Source organism: Phodopus roborovskii, unplaced genomic scaffold (genome assembly GCF_943737965.1).
Source record: "Phodopus roborovskii unplaced genomic scaffold, PHOROB, whole genome shotgun sequence".
NCBI lineage: Eukaryota > Metazoa > Chordata > Mammalia > Rodentia > Cricetidae > Phodopus > Phodopus roborovskii.
Genome location: NW_026126409.1, coordinates 33,872,024 through 33,897,487, shown reverse-complemented (window position 1 = coordinate 33,897,487; position 25,464 = coordinate 33,872,024). Strand labels below are relative to the sequence as shown.

Below are 25,464 nucleotides of genomic sequence, written 5' to 3'. Positions count from 1 at the left end.
TGTTCTGTTTGTTAGTGTTTTGATTATTAAGTGTAACATAGTAGTTTTTGTTTTTTTGATGTTGTCTATTGGTATTATGTATACTTCTTGTACATTGATAGGTCATTCTTCTTTTGATTGGGAGAGTTTTCTTCTATAATTTTGTTAAAAATATTTTTCTGTGCTTTTGATTTAGGTTTCTCCTTCTTCCTCCTTTATACCTTTCATTCATAGATTCAGTCTTTTCATGGTGTCCCAGATTTCCTGGTTGCTTTGTGTCTGGGTTGTTTTCAGATTTAACATTTTCTTTGATGAGCTATCCATTTTTCTATCATGTCACCAACATCTGAAACACTTCCACGTTTCTTAATCTAAAGTTTTTATTTGACAACCTATTTTCTTTTTCTATTTTCATTTCAGTTTGGGTATTCCTTATGGATTCTATTCGTTACATTGTTTTCTTTCATCTCTTGAATTTTTTTAAATTGTCCTATGTTTGTGTTTTCAAAATCTTCATTAAGGTTTTTATTTATATCTTCTTTTATGTCTTCAAACATATCCAGAGTTTCTACTTTAAAATCCTTTTTCTTGTGTTTTAGCTAAATTGCCTTTCTCATGGCCTAACACAATAAGGTTACTGGATTCATATGTCTTGGTTGCTAAAGTTTGCGATTTTGTAGTGGATTTAGGCTTCTGGAGTTCTGACATTTGAACTGTTTTTTAGTATAGATAGCTGGTCTTGTCTTTGTTGGGAAGGCAGCTCATCATTTGGTTGCTGTTGCCCACTCTGAGTCCTATCTAAGTGTGGTTGATGTGGGGTTGCAGGTAGGTGGGCTAGAAGAAAATGAGCAGGGGATTACTGGGGAAAACATGGGTCCACGTAAAAAGGCCAAGCCCCTAGGGGATGGGGATGGGCTAAGAAGAGAGGCTCTTACAGGCAAGACTTGGCAAAGCTAATGGTAAGTCTAGATAGACTGAAGTAAGTTTTGTTTCATTTTGTTTGTGTTGTTTTGTTTTTAAGACAGGTTCTGACTATGTACCTAGGATATTTTTTTAACTTGTGTTCCTCCTGCCTGAGTGTCTCAAAACCTCTTATAGGCATGTCCCACAATGCACATCTAAGGTTATTTCTTTTGTTCTTTTTCTTTTTTGTTATTTTGTTTTTATTTATGTTTGAGCACTTGGCCTTGAATATGTCTGCCAACTATCTACCACTAATCTATATGCTGGTGGTTTATTCTTTTAAGATTTCAAAACCTGCTCTTCGCTATTCCTTCCCTGATTCAGTCTTCCTGATCTCACTTGCTCTCCTCCTCCTCCCTTTTTTCTCCTCCCTCCCCTGTACTCCCATGCTCCCAATTTGCTTAGGAGCTCTTGTCCCTTTTCCCTCGTATGGGAGACCATGTATGTCTCTCTTAGGGTTCTCCTTGTTTCCTAGTTTCTCTGTAGGTGTGGATTGTAGGCTGGTGATCCTTTGCTCTATGTCTAAAATCCATATATAAGTGAGTACATACCATGCTTGTCTTTCTGTGACTGGGTTACCTCACTCAGGATGGTTTCTTCCAGTTCCATCCTTTGCTTGAGAATTTCAAGATTCAATTTTTTTTCTTTTCCACTGAGCAATACTCCATTGTGCAAATACACCACATTTTCCTTAATAGAGGGAGCCAGTATAGGTTTAAAGAGAAATATTGCACTAGGGAACTGTTTAGAGATCCACAAAGAAGATCCCAACTAAGAATCTAGGCAGTAGTGGAGAGGTTGACTTTGATGCCCTTCCCCTATAATGAGATTGATGACAACTTTAATTGCCATCCTAGAGCCTTCATCCAGTAGCTGATGGAAACAGAAGCAGACACCCACAGCTAAGCACTGAGCCATACTCCTGGAATCCAGTTGTTTTGAGGGAGGGGTGGGGGATGAGCAAAACAGTCAAGACCTTGCTGGAGAAACCCACAGAAACAGCGGACCTACCTAATGAGAGCACATGGACCCCAGTTGTAAAGCTGAGGAAACAGCATTGGACAGAACCAAGCCCTCTGAATGTGGGTGCCAGTTGGGAAACCTGGGCAATCTATGAAAACTCTAACAGTGGATCCAATAGTTATCCCTACTGCACAAATGGACTTTGGGAGCCCATTCCCTATGGAGGGATACTATTTCAACCCAGATACATGGAGGAGGGCTTAGGCCCTCCTCCAAATGATGTGACAGACTTTGATGATCCCCCATGGAAGGTCTCACTATCCTTGGGGAGTGGTTAAAGGGTGGGTTGGGGGGGGGGTCAGTGGGAAGCATGGGAGGATAGGAGGGACAGGGAACGGGGGATTGATATGTAAAACAAGATTGTTTCCAAATATAAAAAAAGATTTCAAAACCTAATTTGTGTGTATATATGTATACAATGTATGTTGTTCCTTTGGGAGCCATAAGAGAGTGTTGAATCCCCTAGAAGTGGAGTTACAGACAGTTGTGAGGTGCCCAAGTTGGGTGCTGGGAATCAAACTCCCATCCACTGGAGGGTCAACAGGTTCTGCTGAGCCATCCATCTCTTCAGGCCAACAGTGATTTATTTTTATTGGAACTAGTCCCTTTGTCTTTACTGAGTAAAAATCCAACTCATGGAATCCTGTGTCTGCATGTTTTCATTGGTATCTCTGAATTACAAAACACCTACCCCTCTTCACTCTGCTTTGTCACATGAACAAAGGGCGTCTACAAATTGTGTTTCTTTATTACTAGTCCTTCCTAGTAGAATGTTCCCATGGGGAAGTTAAAGAGGGACTAGAAACCTGGGAGAACTGTTTGGAGTTTCTCTCAGTGTTACCCCAGTCTCAACTCTCACCTAGGCAGCACCAGCAGGATTTAGGATCTGAACATGACTGTATGTTCGTTTGTCTACTCACATTAACAGGGTTCTCAACTTTAGAGATTCAGAACACTATCCAACTACTTACCCCACAGTCCTGAGTCAAGAATGTTTGAATTCTTCATAAAATTCTGGAGGTTCTATATCCAAGATCACTGTGTCTTCTCCTTAAATATTTGGGTCTGAGAATGGTGGGATAAACTTCAAAAGTCTGTGATTGAGTATCTCCAGTCTCTTCCTTTTGGTCTGAAGCCACACTGGTGAGAAAAATACACTTTAATTACTAACTTCTACTTATCTCAGGAATGTTCTTCATTAGAGCATTGAACTCTGTGAGATACAGGAAATACCTTAGTAAAAGTCATCACAGAATGTGGTGATTACCCATTAGATGTTGGGGACATGATTTAGACTTAGGTAGAATTCCTTTAAAAGCATGCCATTCAATTACTGTCATTTTTGCTTATAAAATAGGACTGTGGGTGTACTTAATAAAGTCTATGTTTGATGGTATAAATTTTATTAAATCATATTTTCTCTGCAAGGAAAATCACAAAATCTTAATCAAACTTCCAGTCCTTTCTTTGGTGTACTCACTACATGTGAGTAGAGAATAGGATTTGTCTAGTTACAAAATAAAACCATTCCTTTAAGTACTTACACTGCACTAAATTAATAATATTTGGGGCCCTCAATAATTTGTTAGTTTTTGGCAAGTTACATTTGCAGATTTTGGTGTATTTCAGGGGTACAGCTGAGATAATATATTTCTAAATGGATATTTTCATAAATTTTGTTATATCCTAAATACATCACATACTAAAAAGTATATTTGTCTCAAGTATGTATTGTTTCCCTATTGGAAAACCTACTTGATTTTGAATTTGAATTTGGCCAGAAGCTTAAGGAATGTATAGGGAACCTTTGGATGATAGAGTTTGTATAGTGCTTTTCATATCTGTGACAAAATACTTGAAAAAATAAACTTAAATAATTGACATATATAGAGCACCTTTTTAAAATATTCACAAGGCCCTGGGTTCCAGTCCCAGCACCACAGAAATAAATGTAAAGAAAGAATGTTTCAGCAGTAAGGACTTATCTCCAACCTCTGCAAAGCAAGGAAGAGCAACAGCAATTGCCTATTATTTTGGGGGAGTCCTGTGAAAACTCTTGACCAACACCTAGAAAGAAAGTTTCTTGTGCCTAGCACTGTGGTTTTTATTAGACAGTCTATAGCTCTTAATGTGCACACTGTCAATATTTAAACACACACACACACACACACACACATATTAATTTGTATTTCCACCAAGTGATAAGGGCTCCCCTTCCCCCACATCTTCTCCAGCATCTGTTGTCAGTTGTTTTGTTGATCTGTGTCACTTTGACTATGGTAAAATGAAATCTCAAATTTGTTTTGGTTTGAATCTACCTAATTGCCAAGGATGATGAACAATTTTTTGAGGTATTTCTTAGCCATATTGTCTTCTTTTGAGAATTCTCTGTCCAGATACACAACCAATTTTTTAATTAGGCTGTTTGTTTTCCTGACCCTTCACCTCTTGAGTACTTTATATACGAATCCTCTGTTAGATGTTTAGTTGGCAAAAATTCTCTCATTTCATGAGTTCTCACTTAAATGTTTCTTTCGATGTGTGGGAGCGTAAGTTTTTCCGTTTTATGGCATCCCTCTTGTTGGCTTTAGTTAATTCATGGGCAAATGGAGGTGTGTTCAGAAAGTCCTTGTCTGCACCAATATCTGTAAGGTAGTGGCTATGTTTTCTTCTAGTGGTTTCAATGTTTTGGGTTTCATTTGTGGTCTTTGACCCATTTGGAGTTATTTTGTGTTATGTGAGAGATACCAATCTGATCCTATTTTTCTGCATATGGACATACAGTTGTCAATTTTTCAGAACTATTTAGACAATATGTCTTTTCTCCAGCATATGTTTTGGTCATGTTTGTTAAATATCAGATGACAGCAATTATACATATTTACATTTGGATATTCAGTTTTATTCCATTGGTCTATACATCATTTTGTGTGTGTGTATCAATACCATGCTCCTTTTTATTACTATAGCTTTGTAATATACCTTGAGAGTTGGTATGGTAATCCTTCCAGTATTGTTCTTTTTATTCAGGTTTGATTTGACTATCCTTAGTCTTTTGTAGGTCCATATGAATTTTTGGATTTTTTTTCTCTATTTTTGTGTAGAATGTTTTGGAAATTTGCTTGAAATTACACTGAGTTTGTAAATTGCTTCTGGTACAATGGTCATTTTCACAATTTTAATTCTACCAATCCATTAGAGGTTTCTCCATTTTCTAATGTGTTCTAATCTTTTTTTTCAGGTATCTAAAGGTTTCATTAGAGAGCCCTTTCCCCTCCTTGGTTAGGATATTCTTCGATTTCTTGAAGATTTGGTGAATGGGTATGTGCACATGATCTTGTTTCTTCATGTTTGTTGTTGGAATATAAACAATGCTAGACACTTCAGACACAGAAATCAGAGGCTCAAGTTGACTCTAACTTGAACATCTCCTCTATGAGGACTAGCTTCAGTAGTAATGAAGGTGTCCACAAACTTTCATGGGAGAGAAGCAACTAATAACCTAACATAACCCTCATGTCTATAAACTACAACAGCATGGCAAAAATAAATAAATAAATAAATATCCCTAAAGATACAATCATATCTTGGCAGTAGTCCATTGTTGTCTAATTGGATCTAATACCAAGTCAATATGAGGGAAATCATGCCTGGTCCTGGAAATCTATGATGTCATGAGTGAGAGAGGAGAATCTTCTATGCACATTACTAAAGCAGCACAAATCCTAACTGCCTTCTAAACACTTATCCTTATAGCCACATTATAAATATAGATCTTGCCCTCATCAACAAGTTTCTCTTTGCAGCAAATGGGGACCATTACAGACATCCACAGCTGGTCATAATTCAGAGATCAATGGATCAAGGGGGTGCTAAGCCCTAATGGATACATATGCAAAAACCCTTCATCTAAGATTCAGGGAACATCATGGATAGGGAGGGTGGAAGGATTTTCAAGAGCCTAAGGACTAAAAAGTTTGCTGTGAATTTGTCTCCTAGGAATGACAAAGCAGCTACACCCATGTTACTTCAAAAATATGGCTCCCTAAACAGGACCTGAACAATGATAACATCAATAGACACATTATCATGGAAGGGTAAATCTCACAGGGTCCCACACTTAGACAAAAAACTATAGGCAACTAAAGACTTCTGAGAGAGGGAGAATTTGTTCTACCAAGAGATGATTTCCCCTAATTGGTTATTCATTTCCAAGTGGTCAGCCCTGAAATACAGATAAGCAACACTAAAGACTCAATACGTTGTATTTATATATTTATCAATATACATATATATGGATTATATGCATATATAATAGGAAGTTTTATATATGTGATTATATATATATATATACATATTGTATATATAGCAGTTATAAGAAAATATGCCATCAGTTTGAGATAGAGCAAAAGGGGACATGAGAAAGGTTGGAAGAAGGAAAAGGGAAAGGTAAATTGTGCAATTATAGCTTAATTAAAAATAAAAGAATATATGTATTTAATTGTTCTTTATCATATATTACATCCCCACCACAATTTCTCCTCCTTCCTCTCCTCCAATCCCCTCCTCCTCACTCCTCCTCTCCCCCAGATCCACTTCTCTTTCATTTCTCTTCATAAAAGAGCCAGTCTTCCAGGGATATCAACCAAATGTGTCATAACAAGTTACAATAAGACTAGGCACAAACCCTCATATCAAAGCTGAACAAGACAACCTAGAAGGAGGGAAAGGATCCCAAAAGGAGGCAAAATAGTCAGAGACATTCCCACTCCCACTACTAGGAATCCCACAAGAACACCAAGGTAACATCTGTGGAGAGGACCTAGGGCAGACCCTGGTTAGTTGATTCTGTGGGCCATGTTCTTGTGGTATCCTTGATCCCTCTGGTACATACAATCCTTGTTTGTGGTGATTTCCTGAGCTCTGCCTAATGTTTGGCTTTGGGTCTCTGCATCTAGTCCAATCAGTTGCTGGATGAAGCCTCTCTGATGACATTAGGGATAGGTTCCAATTTATGAGTATAGCAGAATATCATTAGGAATCATTTTGTTGACTTTTTTTTTTCAACTTTTGCCAGTTGTGTTTGGTTCTACCTTAGGTCTCTGGGCCATCTGGCCTCTGGTTCCTGACCCTCCAGGCAGTGTCATGGATGGGATCTCTCTCATGGTATGGGTCTCAAGTTGCATTAGTCATTGCCACCATTCCCACAAGTTCTGTGCCATCTTTACCCCAGCACATCTTACAGACAAGATTTCTCTGTAGTCCTAGCTATTCTGGAACTCACTTTGTAGACCAGGCTGGCCTCGAACTCTCACAGATCTGCCTGCCTCTGTCTCCTCATTGCTGGGATTAACTGTGTATGCCACCATACCAGCCCAATATCTTTTAGTTTTTAAAATAAAGAATGGTTTATTTTGGCTCATGGTTTCAGAGTGTCATTTTAAAGTATCAGATAATTAATTAAACTATAAAATTTATGTCTTTGGTATTATTTTCTACACCAAGAACCAGGGCCTTGTGAATGCTAGGCAGATACTCTGCCACTGAGGTCAAACGCTTACCTTATACCCATTCCTCTTTTTGGTCTTCTCTTTTCATTTTGATTTGCTTTCCCAGTGATGTTATCAGTGAGTTACCACAGTGTCAGAATTTTGCAAGTCATTACATTTGGTTGTGTGATTTTTATCATCACTAGCTAAACTGACAGTGTTTACAGGTGTGAGTCTCCAAAACAGGAGCTTTAAAAGTGCTAAAACATCTGAGGGGGATTTAATAGAAATCTATGATTGATTTCATAAGTCTGTGTGTACATGTTTATTAGTGTGGGTTGTTTCATATGTGCACACATGCATATGGATCTGTGTTCAGGTGGAGGCCCGAGGTCAATGCTGGGCACCTTATCAGTCTGTCTCCACCTTTCCATTTATGTATTTGTTTGCTGTTTGTTCCGTGAGAGCCTGAAACTCATTCACTCAGCTAAACTGATGGATGAATAAGCTTCTGAGATATGTCTGTCTCTATAGGAACATGCTATGCCAGTTTTTTCAAAAGGTTCTGGGAATTCAAACTCAAACTCAGATACTCAATGCTGGTGCAGAAGGTAGAAGGGCCTTTACCAAATGAGCTATGTTCTCATCCTCCGTAAGTCTTAACTGAGAGTAAACACTGTGCTTGGTTATTTAATGTAAGACATTAATGTAAAAGTGATACCGGACACAGTTATAGGTCTCTGACCAAACAGTGTAACAGTAAAAATAAAAACACCACAAGAAGTTTCATAGGTTGTCCACAAGCTTGCTGGACACACTGAGATTTTGGTGAAGGTTATTGATGCAAAAGATTGTAAAATAGCCCTGGAGGAATGCTGCTTACTGGCTTCTTGAAATACAGCTTTTCAGAAGTCAAAGTTCTAGCTTCAGCCTCAGAGAGCATCCATCATGATGGACTGTTCCAGTCTTAGGTTGGTCTGCCTCACAGGTCCTTATCCATCCTTGACTACTGCCCTTTGAAGGATGACATCTCTGGGGAACATACCTGGGTGGGAGGAGAGCCTGTCTAACTGATGCCTCAGGAATTTCTGTGAGACAAGCCCAAGAGACCAAGGAGGGCCACATTCTGAGTGTTGAAGTGCCATGAGAGCCTGAAGAGTGGAAATACACTGTAGGAAACACTTAAAGAGAATGATTAGTAATAAGACAACACCCCTAATCTAAGCAAAGGAAAAGGGGGGTCAAACACAGGACAAGGGTGTTAACCATCCTCCTCTGCATCATCACAGCAACCAGGAGCAATGGCAATAACCTGTATTGTTTGGGTGATCTCCTCTAACCAACCTGAGAGCAATATGCCATACCTGACACTGAGATTTTTATTTGGCAGCCTATAGCTTCTTCGATGAGCATAATCTATTCCATAGGTTAATTCTACATTTACACACACACACACACACACACACCTACTATTATATATAATAGTTTTATGTTTATATTATATATATATATATATATATATATATATATATATGTAGACTTTCATATGGTCTTTTCAAGCATACCCACTTACCCTACTCTGTCCTACCCTCCCATTATTCTCACCAGTGAAAACACCTTATTATTCCTTTTACCCCTTTATATAAAAAATATACAAAATATAACTGATAATAGTAATATTATCAGTCAATTAGAAATTAGCTGACATTTAGAGGTAATAACTATAAACTATAACAAGGTTTCATTAATATTGGGCTATAGATGGAAGCTTCTGGTCTGCCTGGTCCTGTAGCTGTTTAGTCCCAAATAATCACACAGAGGCTTATATTAATTATAAATTCTTTGGCCTGTTTTTCAGGCTTATTACTAACAAACTCCTACAACTTAAATTAACCCATAATTTTCATCTGTGTTTAGCCATGTGACTTAGTACGTTTTCTCAGTGAGGGCATTCTCCTCTGGCTTCCTCTGTCTGGCTGTGACTATGTCTCTGCCTTTCCTTTTCCCAGAATTCTCCTAGTCTGGTAACCCCGCCTGTATTTTCTGCCTGGCTACTGGCCAATCAGCATTTTAATAAACCAATATGAGTGACAAATCTTTACAGTGAACAAGAACAGTATCCCACATCATTGGGTAGCTTAGGATTAACAGATATTTAACTGGAAGATAGGCTGTTGACAACATTCTCACAAGGAGCATAGAGAATGGGGAACATATGAGTAATTCAAAGATCATTATCTGGAGGGGGTAGGTGCAGGAGAAAGGAAAGGGAGGGGGAAAGAAACATAATTATATTTCAATGAAAAAACATACTTAAAAGGAAACCCAGACTCCCTGCATCTGGGTTTTAGTTTGGCTCAGTGTTTAGTTGTGGGTGTTTGCTTCTGTTTCCAATAGGTACTAGATGAGGGCTCCATGATGTTGGATAAGTTAGTCATTATTAACAGGGAAGGGCATTTATGGTAGCCTTTCCACTGTTATTCAACTTGTTAGTTGGAGTCAGTCTTGTAGGTCTCTGGACATTTCTTTAGGTTCAGTTTTCTCTTCAATACTATAATGGCTTCCTCTTTTATGTTCTCTCCCTCTCTCTCTCTCTCTCTCTCTCTCTCTCTCTCTCTCTCTCTCTCTCTCTCTCTCTCTCTCTCTGTTTCTCTCTCCCTCTATCTTTTCTGACTTTTATTCTTCCTCTGACTCAGTTTCCCTAGTTCCATGTGCTTTCCTCTCCTCCCCTTCTCTTTCTCCCAGTTCCCTCTCCACTCACTGACCCCCCCCCCAACTCCCCATGTGCTCTGGAGAACTTGTCCCTTCCCCCTCTGTGAAGGACCTTATATGAATCTCTTAGAATCCACGTTGTATCCTAGTTCCTCTGGCGGTGTGAATTATAGTCTGGTGATCCTTTGCTCTAGATCTAAAATCCATATATGAGCGAGTACATACCATGTTCCTCTTTTTGTGACTGGGTTACCTCATTCAGGATGGTTTCTTCAAGTTCCATCCACTTGCCTGCGAATTTCAAGATTCCATTGTTTTTTGTTTTTTTTGTTTTTGTTTTTTTTTTTTTTTACCACAGAGTAGTATTCCATTGTATAAATGTGCCACATCTTCACAGCAGAAACACATAGAGACAGCTTACTTGAACAAGGAGGAGCTAATGGGCCCCCAGACTGATAGCTGGGAATCCAGCATGGGACTGACTCGGACCCCCTGAACATGGGTCTCAGATAGAAGGCCTGAGCAGTCTAAGGGACCTCAGACAGTGGAACCAAGATGTATTCCTGGTGCACAAAAGGACCTTGCACCACCCATGGAGTGATGCTCCCTTAACCTAGAGACAGGAGAGAAGTCCTAGTCCCTACTTCAAATGACTTGACAGATTTAGATGACCCCCTCCTCGATGACATCACCCTACATGTGAGTGGGGAGGGGGAATGGGATGGGATGGTGGTCAGGGTGCATGTGAGGGGGAGAGGGAGGGAAGGAGAGAGAGAGAGAGAGAGAGATAGAGAGAGAACTGGGATCAATATGTAAAATAAAAAAATAAAATAAATACTAAAAAGAAAGAAAGAAAGAAAACAAAACCCAGACAAATAAAGACTAGAAAAACAAGTTGCAACATTTGCCTTATTATTTGAGGGTCACTTAAAGCCTCTGACCAAGAAATCATAGGGAGGTATCCCACATATCGGGATTGGCTTTGTGTTTGATATTCTATGTATTCCAGGAGTCATAATATTAACTCATGTCAGGGCAATTCCAACTAAGCTATTGCTTTTTGTTTTGTTTTGTTTTGTTTTTTTTTTAAGGCAGGGTTTCTCTGTATTGTTTTGGATTCTGTCCTGGAACCAGGCTGGCCTCGAACTCACAGAGATCTGACTATCTCTGCTTCCTGAGTGCTGGAACTAAAGGTATGCACCACTACCGCCCGGCTTCTAAGCTATTGTTTTAAATGCTTCATCGAAAGCTTTTATTTCTTCTTCAATGACAGCAGATATTTTTGTTGGGTAAATTATTCTGGGTTGACATCTGTTGTCTTTCAGGACACAAGAGTTGCTCCAAATACTCTTGGTGTTTAAATTATGCATGGAAAACTCAGGTACTGGTCTAAATGGGTTTGCTTTATGTCTCACTGGTGATCTCTCTCTTGAAGCTTGAAACACAGCCTCTTTGTTCTGTGCATAAAATGTTTTAACTATATAACCTGGGGAGTTTATTTCTTGGTTCTGTCTATTTGGTGTTCTGTATTATATACCTGAATGGGCATCTCCTTCCTTAGCTTTGGGAAATTTTCTTCTATGGTCTTATTGAACAGCTGTTGTTCAACTTTGATGTGAAATTCTTCTCCTTTGCTCTTTTCATGGTGTTCAAAAGCACCTGCATACCTAGGTTATTATTTAAACTTTCTACTTTCATTGATTGACTGGTTCAGTTGTCTTCAAGCCCTAATATTGTCTTCTACATGATTGATTGTACTGATAAGGCTTCTCCTGAGTTTTGTTACTGAGTTATCATTTTTCCCCCTTTTCATCTTTATTTTAGATTGTTTTCTTCAGTAATCCAGTCTCTTTGTTGAACTCAATTTTCATATTCTAAATTATTTTTTGTTGTTTGTTTCTTAAGGTTTCTTTTCTTTTTTTATTTCCTTAGACTTTACTGCTTGTTTAGTCTTTGTATATTCAAGTGTTTATGTTTCCTTTTGAAACTCCTTGAGCTATTTGAGCATGTTTATAATTGTTCCTTAAAGTTATATTTCTCACAATTCACGAAAATTTTTCTGGCAGGACAGCATTACTATAGGAATAATGATCTGGTTACAGGGGTAAATTTTATGTTGTGTTTTTGCATGGGGACCTGGACATCCAGAGTTAGGTTGGTCATTGCATGTTTGAAATAAACCTCTAGTCTACCTGTGTTGGGTGGGATTTTTATTCTGTTTCTGTTGTTATGCAACCTTGACTGCTTTCAGATCAGGAAGAAAGTGCTGAGAGCTCACTTTTGCAAATACTTGGTCAGTGGGAAGGATGGGATGAATCTAACTCAGTGGCAACTGGAATGTCAAACACATTTATTGAAGTTCAAAAACAAAAACAATCCATAAAAGGATACCCAATGTCAATTCTCACCTGAGGGTCCTGTGTCTTGGTGAGGATATTTTGGAAATCGGAAAGAAATGATTTGAGGAACATAGTGAGCATTATTAAAATCATTAATCATGTCTGAAATAAAAATGTCTCCATGACTTTAGCATTTGCCTTAGGTGTTAGGCTGTAGGTATTGAGTTTTCCAATACACTCATCCTCCTAAATATATTGTGATCTATTTTCTAAGCAATGCTGACAAGAAGCACTAAGAAGATCAAAACATTAATGTAGACTCAGTTGATCATGTTGGTTAATCGACAGTGGTTGAATTGACAAGATTTAGAGCTATGTATAGAACAACAAATACAACATTGGGAATTTGAGAGGTAGGGAAATATAGAAAGAAAAGTCATGTGAATCTGCCTTAAATTTGATGAGTAAGTTTAATGTAGAATAAAAGTTAAGATTAAGTATTTAATATTAAAAAAGCTGACAGCGATTGCAAATGATATGATACAGTGCAAAGTATGGGTTGGTGTTTACAGGTCATTAAAAATGAGATGAATTGTAATAGGTAAAACAAACAGCAAGTGCTGTGCAGGTTGCTGACATGTTTGTTGCACACAACAAATACATGAATAAAGTCATCGATGGAGAAGAATGTAGTAGACATCCAATTTTTGACCCTTGTGTGGGAATGAGTTGGGAGATTAATGAGAGAAATAGGATAAATATGTGTAATATTCTGAAAAGTAATCAGTTATGTTAGTGATTTGGAATTGGCAAGAAGATCAAAGTGTGACCAAATGACAGGTCTGTGCGGCAGATGGAGATGTTGAAAACTCGGTGAGAGGTTGCTCTTCTGGAATGTACACTGTTGACATATGAATATTTACAAAATTCAGAAACAAAAAGGGGTTCTCCATGAAGTACAAACAAAGGAAACATAATTGATTCTCATGGAAAGAATTATTGCATTAGTGAATGTCAGATACACCCACCATTGCCCAGGGTGCTAGAATAGGAGTAAGCCGCTGATAAGAACTATAAATGCTATTAAAATGGTTAGTTCCACACTGTGCTCTCCCTTTCAGTGCCTACTGTGAGTGACTGGAGCTGCTAAGAATGGGAGCTGTTCTGCAGTCTCTTCCCTTTAACCTGTCAGTTTGGCACAGGTAGCTGTTAGCCATAAAGTATCTTTTTTACTGCCAACTGACCAATGTTCTTATTTTACTCTTTAAAAGTGTGTGTGTGTGTGTGTGTGTGTGTGTCTGTGTGTCTGTGTGTCTGTGTGTGTGTTTGTGTGTGTGGCATGTCTGCATGTGAGCATGCACATGAATACTATGGCGGGAATATGGAGATTAAAGGACCACCTGTAGGGGTCTGTTCTCTCCATCTACTATGTAAGTCCTGGAGGTTGAACTCATATTATCAGCCTTGGTCCCAAGCACCCTTGCCTGCTAATCCATCTCACCAACTTGACTAGGGAGACTTTCTTTATATTGAGGACACCCCAGAAGCCTTAAAACAGCAAGAGCCAGAGTTTAATACATACTCCACTCATGAACCCTCCAGAGAGCAGCAGCCTTGGAAAACATATATATATATATATACATATATATATATGCATATGTATATATATATATGTATATATATATATATTCAGTTTTTTATTAGATAAAATTTTTATTTATTTATTTATTTTATATAACCAAGTCCATTTAACTGAAAACAAACATTTATAGACAATATTTGGGAATTTGGGCATCATTCTTTCCAAACTACTTCCTGCTGGTAAGGGGCACTATCATGTGGGGTTCTAAGAAGATGCAGAAATCCTGGCTGTAGACTGTAAGGCTGCTTTGTCCAGCTGTTTTGAATGTATGATCACCTGGTACTCTGTTTCAGGCAGCCTGGCTTGATCAAACCACATTAGTCTGGAAGGAATCCACATCTTTTCATTTTCTGTGGAAACAAAAATAGAAATCATTTTCCCCAGTAACTTGTCCTTCAACTTAAATTTTGGAGTCAAAACATTTTTTTTTATTTATTATTTTACATGTCGATCCCAGTTCCCTGTCCCTCCCTCTTTCCCTACCTCCCTCCCTCTTACCCTCTCTGCCCTCTCACATGCACCCTCCACTCCCATCCCACCACCCCAATTCCATATGTAGGGGAATGCCATCCAGTTGGGGTCATGTAGCTCTGACAGGTCATGTGAAGTAGGGACTAGGGCTTCTCTCCTGTCTCTAGGATAAGGCAGTTATCCCTCCATGGGGAATGTGTTCGCAAGGTCCTTTTGTGCACCAGGGATACATCCTGGCTCCACTGTCTGAGGTCCCTTAGACTGCTCAGTCCTTCTAGCTGAGACCCATATTCATGGGGGCCTGAGTCAGTCCCATGCTGGCTTCCCAGCTATCAGTCTGGTGGCCCCTCAGGTAAGCTGTCTCTATGTGTTTCTGCTGCCTGATCATGTCCTCTCCATCTGCATCTGGGTTCTACTTCGACTCAGTGTTTATGTATGGGTGTTTACTCCTGTTTCCAACAGGCATTAGTTGAGGGCTCCATGGATAAGTTAGTTGTTGATCTCACTATCCGGGAAGGGCATTTATGGTAGCCTTTCAACGGAAGCTCAAATTGTTAGTAGGCAGCAGTCTTGTAGTTCTCTAGACCTTTCTTTGTGTTCAGTTTTATCTTCAAACCAATATTGGCTCCCTCTTTTATGTTTCTCTCTCTCTCTCTCTCTCTCTCTCTCTCTCTCTCTCTCTCTCTCTCTCTCTCTCTCTCTCTCCTGTCTTCTATTCCTAACCAGGCTCAATCTTCCTCGTTGCACATGTTTTCCTTTCCTCCCCCTCGTTTTCTTCTACTTCTCTCTCCATTCACTGCCCCCCCACTTCCCCTGTGCTCTGGGGGACATGTCCCTTCCCGGTTCTGTGAGGGGCTTTATATGAATCCCTTAGAATACACCTTGTATCCTAGTTCCTCTGGTGGCATGAATTATAGGCTGGTGATCCTTTGATCTAGGTCTAAAATCCATATATGAGTGAGTACATACTGAGTTCCTCTTTTTGTGACTGGGTTACCTCATTCAGGATGGTTTCTTCAAGTACCATCCACTTGCCTGCGAATTTCAAGATACCACTAATTTTTTCTGCAGAGTAGTATTCCATTGTGTAGATGTGCCACATCTTCATTAACCATTCTTCAATTGAGGGGCATCTAGGTTGCTTCCAGGTTCTTGTTATTACAAATAGTGCTGCTATGAACATAGTTGAACAGATGTCTTTGTTGCATGGATGTGAATCCTTTGGGTATATGCCTAAGAGTGGGATTGCTGGGTCCTGTGGTAAACTAATTCCCATTTTCCTGAGGAACCGCCATACTGATCTCCAAAATGGCTGTCTGAGTTTGCACTCCCACCAGCAGTGGAGGAGTGTTCCACTTTCTCCACATCCTCTCCAACATAAGTCATCACTGGTGTTTCTAATTTTAGCCATTCTGGCAGGGGTAAGATGGTATCTCAAAGTTGTTTTGATTTGCATTTCCCTGATAGCTAAGGATGTGGAGCACTTTCTTAAGTGTCATTCAGCCTTTTTGATTTCCTCTATTGAGAATTCTTTCTTCAGTTCTGTACCCCATTTTTTAATAGGGTTATTTGGTGTTTTGTTGACTAGTTTCTTGAGTTCTTTGTATATTTTGGAGATCAGCCCTTTGTCGAATATAGAATTGGTGAAAATCTTTTCCCAGTTTGTGGGCTGCCGGGAAAACAGCTATATTATGCCCAAAAGAAAACTTGCAACAACACTCCACCTCTTCTTCTAGCAATTATCCTCTTTCCCAGAAATGTCATATGAGCCCTGGAGAAGACAGAAATGATGTCCAATTTAGGAATTAGCTTTCAATATTTTAATATTCTTAGCACTTTGAATCTCTGAAATAACTGCCGAACAACTAAACACATATGAGTCTCTGTCCAGAGCTGGCAGCTTCACTGGTCTATAGGCAAAACCACAAGTATTTAGAAGGCAGTCTGGTAGGGATCCAATCTGGCAGAACCACTTAGCAATACAACAGCTGTTACTTCCCATTAGGACATATGATCTCCTATAAAAGCCACAGACATTTGGCCACTAGTGCTTTAACATTTTGGAAGTTCACAGAATCTAACAAGACAGGAAAAGTAATTACTTACTATATGTAAATAGACACTCAGTACTGCCAGAATGAATAAATAATGTGTTGTTCACATATTTCTCTTAAACAAGGTGACTCTACAATGCATTACTAGAAATGTATAAATTAGCATTGCCATATAACATTGCCAAATAAAATATATGGTCGCCATACATTAGCACTCTTTAAAAATATGTGTTGTAGAAACACGTACACATGTGTGTATTTTTAGAAAAACACGACAAATCCGTGTGTGTGTGTTTAACATACTCTACTTTCAGGCATCATCAACTTCGGCAAAGTGTGATTCTTTCACACAACAGTGTGACTGTACCTTACCAATGTTAAAGAGGAAATCAAATGACTGTTTGGAGTCACACCTTGAGCCAAATGCTAGAGCATTTTAGCCTGAAAACTGTTCTTTGTCTTTACCCTTGGCTGGCATGGAATTAAGCTACTCTCCCTGTGCCTGCCTTTCCCTAGTTTTTTTTTTTTTTTTTTTTTTTTTTTTTTTTTTTTGGGGGGGGGGTTCCTTTTTAACATTTCTTTTTTTAATTTTTTTATTTTAATTTGTAACAGTCTTGGTTTACATGTCAATCCCAGTTCCCTCACCCTCCCTTCCTCCCCTGTCCCCCTCCCAACCCCCATCCTATCCCCTTTCTGCTCCCCAGGGAGAGTGAGGCCTTCCATGGGGGGAATCTTCAAAGTCTGTCATATCATTTGGAACAGGACCCAGGCCCTCTCCCATGTGTCTAGGATGAGCGTTTTTATTTCTGTTGCTATTAAGTATCAGTTCTACCAAAGGAGAGACTGGCTCTGCAGGAAACAAAGACAAAGAGAATACACAGGCAGAGGTGCCACCTCCCATCTTCCCATGATTCTTTATAACATGTGGTTGCTATGGGTGAGGCCCAAGTGTCTGTGAGAATCATCCTCTGCAGGCATGCTTCGTGGTGTTCCTTTTCCTTTGGGCATGGTTTTTGACTGATGGTACTCAACATGTCAGTCTCCCAGTAGTGATTATACCCTTGACCATCACAGACAACAGTGGAAGAATGTGGGCTACAGACTGGCTGACTTATAACCTGTACTTTGGGGGTCCAGAGACTTTTTGTCTACATGAAGACCCCTCTCTATATTTGGCCACACTGACTAAGGTGCTCTACACAAGGACTAGACTTTTGTCCAGAACAATTGTTCCTGCCACGGTTATATGATTGGTACCCAGAATCCATGGTTGTTCTTAACACCTGTTTGGGGGGCTTTCAAGGAACATTACAGATAAACGGGGCAGCATATGAAGTCAAGCCCAAGAATCTTTCTTAACATTTGGTTCACAAGATAGACCGTGAGAAGACACAATCAATCCCCATGACATGTGCATTAACTGTTCTGTAAGCTGAAATGTTCTTGTTGCTAGGCAGTTCAATCTAGAACTCAACCCTATGAGAGACAAAGGGAGGTGGAGACAAATATTCTCTTTGTCAAGTAAGGTCTCAAAAATAATCTGTATTGTAACTGAGACGTGAAGCAAGCTATCATTGGAAAAGCTATCATTAGAAAAGATCATGGACATTGTCACTTCACTTGCTAGTAAGTCATTCAAGAATTTAAAGGATAGAAGCACAAATAATTAGACTACAAATCCACACACATATACACACATGATTCTTATTCATTATTTCAAATCTTGTCCATATGTGAAGGATTATAACCAACTTTCCCTGTTCTGCTCTGCCTATTTGATTGGGCATTCTAAACATTTTGAATGTGTGGTTATTATTGTCTTGAATAACAATGAACTAGACACTACAAGAGAAAAAATGTTAGGTAGTAAGTACAGTACAGAGATTGATGAATTTGGTGAAGTTCTGGAAAGGAGACAATGGACAAAAGATTTTGAAAGACAAATTTAAGGTTTCTGTACTATATGGCACTATGTATTTTTTATAAATGAACATGTTACAGTCACTCAGGCATGTTGAGTCATTGTATAAAATATTGTAGAAAGTACAAATCCAGATTGTATTAATGTGTTTTCCTTTGAAAAGATTACATGACATTTTAAGAATAAATTTATATATGTTAATTATCAAGAGTATTACATCACTACGAAATCAATATTTATCATAAGAACCAAAACTAATATTTGAAATTCTAAAGGTCTTTCTAGAAAAGTATGGAAACTAATGTGATGCTTCATGTCTGGAATCCTACCACTCGTGGAAATCCTCGGGATAAAGGATCATGAAATCAAATTCAAAGTCATATACTGAAATCCTATATTAAAAACAACAACAACAACAATAACAAACCACAAAGACATAAAAAAAACAAATGCTTAGTATTGGGATGTTTCTCACAATTTTGTGAGAACAACTTTGTTCTCCAAAATTTCTTCTCTATTTCTCTTTTCTGCTATGTTCTCTAAGCATTTTCCGCAATAAGCTTATTGTGTGTGTGGGAGGGTTGTGTGTGAGGGGGTGGGAGGTGTACATGTTGTACACCTGTGTTCACTTGTGAATGTGTATGTGAGTGCACATAGAAGCACATGTGAAGAAGACACAGGTAGATGTTTGAAGTCAAGACAGGATCTTTCAATGCTTATAGAGCTTAATAATATAGCTAGACTAGGTGAACAAAAAAACCCCAGAAATCTCTCCGTTTCTGTTCACTCATCTTCTGCCTCATTTTCCAGTGTTGGGTTTATAGAAAGATATCACCAAACCTGATGAGTAAACACAAGTTTTGGTAACCCAAACTCAATCCTCATGCTTGCTCCATCAGCATCTGATACACTAAACTACCTCTTCTTGTTTGCAAAGCCTCTAATTTTACTTTATCCAAGTCATGTAGGCACTAAACAGAAAACAAGATCCCATATATGTATATTTAATGGCAAAACAAAGATTCAGTAAAATAATTGATAAAACTCCAATGTTGAATAGAAAAGAATTCAATAAAAACTTCTTGATTTTTACAAGTTAATAATTTATTTAAATACAACAATAAAACATGTAAAAATGTCAACTTTTATCTGTGATCCTATGTTTTGATTTTAAAAATAGAGAAAATTAAGGAACAATGTAGAAACAAGTGCAAATTATTAAAGAAGCATGGGACATGTTTAAAGTACATTTCCCAACGAATCCAGCCTTCAGCTAAGGTCAGACCATCTTGTCTAAATACCATGTTTCCAAGAACAAGATGTTAAAAGGAGCTTCTCTAAGGCTGACAGCAGCACTAACCTATGAAAACAAGCATAGAACACTAGTAGAAAGTTATATCAGTTCCATCTAGTAAATAGATCCCAATAGCTTCCCAACCAGGATTTAGGAACTCTGAAATTGTGGCTTTTGAACAGTGAGGCTTTGACATTTTTCAAGTTCATTAAAGTGAAGTAAGACATATAAAGTAAAGGATTTACTGTATAGAGATGAGTCTATCTCAATGTATGTAATAAAGTGATAATTAAAAAGTAATGTGAACAGTGTTTACAGATCTCTCCTAAGTAAATTTACTCAAAAATTCATTGTTGGATATGTAAAAATACCTTTGTCGCTATTCAAAGTTGATATATAGACATCAATATTGCCTCATTGAAATATGATATATACCACTACTGTGTAGTAATATGTTTTACTAAATGTTTACTATAGGTATGTGAAATCATATACTTAAAAAAAAAACAACATGTTAAATCCATGAGTTCTTTATCTGGATTCAGAGTAACAACACTGGTAAATTATAATTCTTTCACCTATAGATTGTACTTCAATAAAATTGAACAGCAAATCAAAGGTACTATGTGGAATCATGCCTCAAACAATACCTAATCTTATACTCCTATGTCTGCATTCTTTTTCTTATTACTTTTAGTCTTTCTGCTCTAATGCATCAACTCAGCCAGAAGACAAACCATTAAGAGTCAGTACTACATAAAACCAAGACAAAGGGCATCCTCCTTGGATGTCTGGCTTATTGGTAAGGTTGTGGTACACACCAGGATAAGTTATCTGCACCTCTGGCTGGAGATGTTGATCATTCTTTCAACATGGCCATTGACTGGGCATGCTCAACACACCAGCCTCCCAGAAGTAGTGATACCCTTACAGGTCACAAGCAATAGAACAATGAGAGCTATGGGATGGCTGACCTATAGCCTATACTTTGGGGACCAGAGACATATTCTCTACATGAAAGCCAAGAAATTTTTCATGTCTAGACACCTCTCTGTATTCACCTACACTGACCAAGGTGCTCTACAAAAGGACCAGCCTTTTGTCCAGAAGGATTGCTACTACCATGGCTATATGGATGGAGACCCAGATTCCGTATTTACTTTTACCACCTGCTTTGGAAGTGTTCAAGGAACATTACAGATAAATGACACAGTATATGAAATCAGTTCCAAGAACCTTTCTTCCACTTTCGAATATTTGGTTCACAAGATAGACACTAAGAAACACAATTACTCTCTATGAGATGTGCATTAACAGAAGAGGAAATAGCCTGGCAAATGAAGCTTTAAGGGAATGATAACACCACACTTATGCAAAGTAGTTATGAGGGCTGGTGGACCCACAAGCATTTTCTTAACCTGTCATTGGTTGTAGACCATGAGTGAATTTGATATCTGAATAGCAATCTGTCATATGTGTTAGTGGAAGTATTCCTCATTGTTGGGGTAATAAATGAGATATTTTTATTACACTGAATACTGAGGTAGTTTTATTTGGAGTTGAGATGTGGAATACAGTAAACCAAGTGAAAGTGAGTACTATAAAAAAAAATCTTCTGAGGGATTTTTGCCATTGGAAGAGGATCAGCCTTTTTTTTAAATTTAATTTTATATAACAAAGTCCAATTAAATGAAAACAAACATTTATACACAATATTTGGGAATTTGGGTGTCGTTCTTTCCAAGCTACTTCCTGCTGGTAAGGGGCACTGTCTTGGGGGATTCGAAGAAGATTCAGATATCCTGGCTATAGTCTGTAGGGCTGTTTTGTCCAGCTGTTTTGAATGTAGGATTAGCTTGTACTCTGTTTCAGGCAGTCTGGCGTGATCAAACCACATTAGTCTGGAAGGAATCCACATCTTTTCATTTTCTGTGGAAATAAAAATAGAAATCATTTTCCCCAGTAACTTGTCCTTCAACTTAAATTTTGGAGTGAAAGCATTTTTTTAATTTAATTTATTGTTTTACATTGATCCCAGTTCCCTCTCCCTCCCTCCCTCCCTCCCTCCCTCCCTCCTAGCCCTCCCTCCCTCCTTCCCTCCCTTTTACCCTCTCTGCCCTCTCACATGCACTCTAAACACCCTCCCCTCCCATCCCCCACCACAATTACATGTGTAGCTGAATGCCAACCAGTTGGGGTCATGTAGATCTGACAGGTCATGTAAAGTAGGGACTAGGGCTTCTCTCCTGTCTCCAGATTAAGGCAGTTATCCCTCCATGGGGGATATGTTCGCAAAGACCTTTTGTGCACCAGGGATACATCCTGGCTCCTCTGTCTGAGGTCCCTTAGACTGCTCAGTCCTTCTGGCTGAGACCCATATTCAGGGGGGCCTGAGTCAGTCCCATGCTGGCTTCCCAGCTATAGTGGCCGTTAGCTCCTCCTTGTTCTGGTAAGCTATCTCTATGTGCTTCTGCCGTGTGGTCTTGTCCTCTCCATCTGCTTCTGGGTTCTAGTTTGACTCAGTGTTTATGTATGGGTGTTTGCTCCTATTTTCAACAGGAATTAGTTGAGGGCTCCATGGAGAAGTTAGTTGTTGATCTCACTCTCCGGGAAGGGCATTTATGACAGCCTTTCCACGGAAGCTGAGACTGTTAGTTGGGAGCAGTCTTGTAGTTCTATAGACCTTTCTTTGTGTTCAATTTTATCTTCAAACCAATATTGGCTCCCTCTTTTATGTTTCTCTCTCTCCTCTCTCTCTCTCTCTCTTTCCTATCTTCTATTCCTAACCAGGCTCAATCTTCCTGGTCGCACATGTTTTCCTTTCCTCCCTCATTTTCTCCTACTTCTCTCTCCATTCGCTGTCCTCCCCCACTTCACCTGAGCTCTGGGGGACTTGTCCCTTCCCAGTTCTGTGAGGGACTTTATATGAATCTCTTAGAATACACCTTGTATCCTAGTTCGTCTGGTGATGTGAATTATAGGCTGGTGATCATTTGATCTAGGTCTAAAATCCATATATGAGTGAGTACATACTGTGTTCCTCTTTTTGTGACTGGGTTACCTCATTCAAGATGGTTTCTTCAAGTGCCATCCACTTGCCTGCGAATTTCAAGATACCATTATTTTTTTCTGCAGAGTAGTATTCCATTGTGTAGATGTGCCACATCTTCATTAACCATTCTTCAATTGAGGGGCATCTAGGTTGCTTCCAGGTTCTTGCTATTACAAATAGTGCTGCTATGAACATAGTTGAACAGATGTCTTTGTTGCATGGATGTGAATCCTTTGGGTATATGCCTAAGAGTGGGATTGCTGGGTCCTGTGGTAAACTAATTCCCATTTTCCTGAGGAACCGCCATACTGATTTCCAAAATGGCTGTATGAGTTTGCACTCCCACCAGCAGTGGAGGAGTGTTCCACTTTCTTCACATCCTCTCCAACATAAGTCATCACTGGTGTTTCTAATTTTAGCCATTCTGGCAGGGGTAAGATGGTATCTCAAAGTTGTTTTGATTTGCATTTCCCTGATAGCTAAGGATGTGGAGCATTTTCTTAAGTGTCTTTCAGCCTTTTTGATTTCCTCCACTGAGAATTCTTTCTTCAGTTCTGTACCCCATTTTTTAATAGGGTTATTTGGTGTTTTGTTGACTAGTTTCTTGAGTTCTTTGTGTATTTTGGAGATCAGCCCTTTGTCGGATATAGGGTTGGTGAAAATCTTTTCCCAGTCTGTGGGCTGCCGTTTGGTCTTGTCGACTGTGTCCTTTGCCTTACAGAAGAATCTAAGTTTGAAGAGGTCCCATTTATTAATTGTTTCTTTCAGTGGAGGATCAGCCTTAATAACCACATTCAAAAAGATATTGCACATCTTTTTGTGAAACATCATTTTGGTATGTTTCTTGGTTTAGCCTATGTTGGAACTGTTTGTGTACCATCTTATAATTGTGGAGATCTTCTAGGATCTGATATTCCTCGTTTTGGACATATTACAGCACATGAGATTGGTCATAATTTTGGAAGGAAGCATGATGAGAGCCCATGTACATGTGGACATCAACCATGTTTAATGTCTGCAGGGTATGGCATCCACAAATTCAGTAACTGCATTTATGCTGCATTTTGGACAACCTATGTGACTGCCAAGTGCATGTGCAAGGAAAAGAAGCCAGTTGGCGAGTACAGATTAAAGTTTTGTGGGAATGGTGTGATTGACGATGGAGAGCAGTGCGATTGTGGACCCTAGGAGACATGTAGAGATGATCAGTGTTGTGTGGAGGGCTGCATGCTCCAAGGTAGGGCTTCCTGTGCTTCTGGGCTTTACTGCAAAGGTTGCCAGATCATGCCATCAGGCACAGTGTGCAGAGAACCTGACAATGAATGTGATCTTCCAGAATGGTGTGATGGACATTCACATGAGTGCCCTAATGATGTTTATTTGCTTCATGGGAGCTCCTGTAAAGATGGTGGCAATTGCTATGAAAAGAGATGTAATAAGCGAGATGAACAGTGCCAGCAGATCTTTGGCAAAGAAGCCAGGAGTGCAGTTCACAGATGCTACAGGGAAATCAACACCCAAGGAGACTGTTTTGGCAACTGTGGTATATTCAGCAGTACATACCTAAGATGTAACGACTCAGACATCCTCTGTGGGAGAGTACAGTGTGAGAATGTAAAATCTATTCCTACTTTGGAAGGACATTCCACTGTTCACTGGGCTCACCTCAATGCTGTCACCTGTTGAGGAACTGACTATCATTTGGGGATGACAATACTTGACATTGGCCACGTGAAAGATGGCACAGACTGTGGTCCAGAGCATGTGTACATTGATAGGAAGTGTGTCAATAAGTCAATTTGGGTAAGTGATTGTTCACCAGAGACATGCAACATGAAAGGGGTCTGCAACAATTTACACCACTGCCACTGCAACCCTGGGTGGTGTCCACCACAGTGCCTTACAAAGGGCAGTGGAGGTAGTGTTGACAGTGGCACTCCACCTCCAAAAGTAGGGAAAGTCAAGAAGAGTAATGATTCAACTAATCAGTATATAATGATTATTCTGATTCTTTGTGCTATTTTCCCATGCTTTGTGTTCATTTGTTTTCGGAATAATTATGTAATATCTCCTAGGATGGAGGAACCTGGTGTTCACACTTCAGAAGTGAAAGGACAATCCTTTGATGTCAGCTCTGCTAGCAAAATCTCGTAATTTCAGGAGGAACACCAAATCTTCAAAATTTTCCCCTGTCTTATCATGTACTTCCTTATCTCTTGGAGCATCATTTGTTTAGGAACAAAAGCATAGATATTTAATATTTCAGTATCAAAACACACAGCATTCAATAAAAGTACAGTCTTATTACTTCCCTTCATGCTGTCTTAGTGTTCTCAGTGAAGCCCCCCCCCAGGTGTCCTGCATGTGTGTGTTTGCTTTTGCCTCTCTCAGTTCCGGACCACCTCCCCTTCTTATGCTGCTTGTCACATAGAGAACAGGATTCTTTGGATCCTGTTTGCTCTGTGATAGTCATCCCTGGTGGAATCTTCCTGCAGGGGAATCACAGGGAGATTGGAAACCTGTGG

At 39.2% G+C, this 25,464-nt stretch overlaps 1 pseudogene; it reads left to right on the top strand.

The window, feature by feature from the left end:
- The first annotated feature begins 1,898 nt into the window (after window positions 1–1,898).
- On the top strand, window positions 1,899–25,093 carry LOC127220385 (disintegrin and metalloproteinase domain-containing protein 25-like; annotated as a pseudogene).
- Window positions 25,094–25,464: the final 371 nt, after the last annotated feature.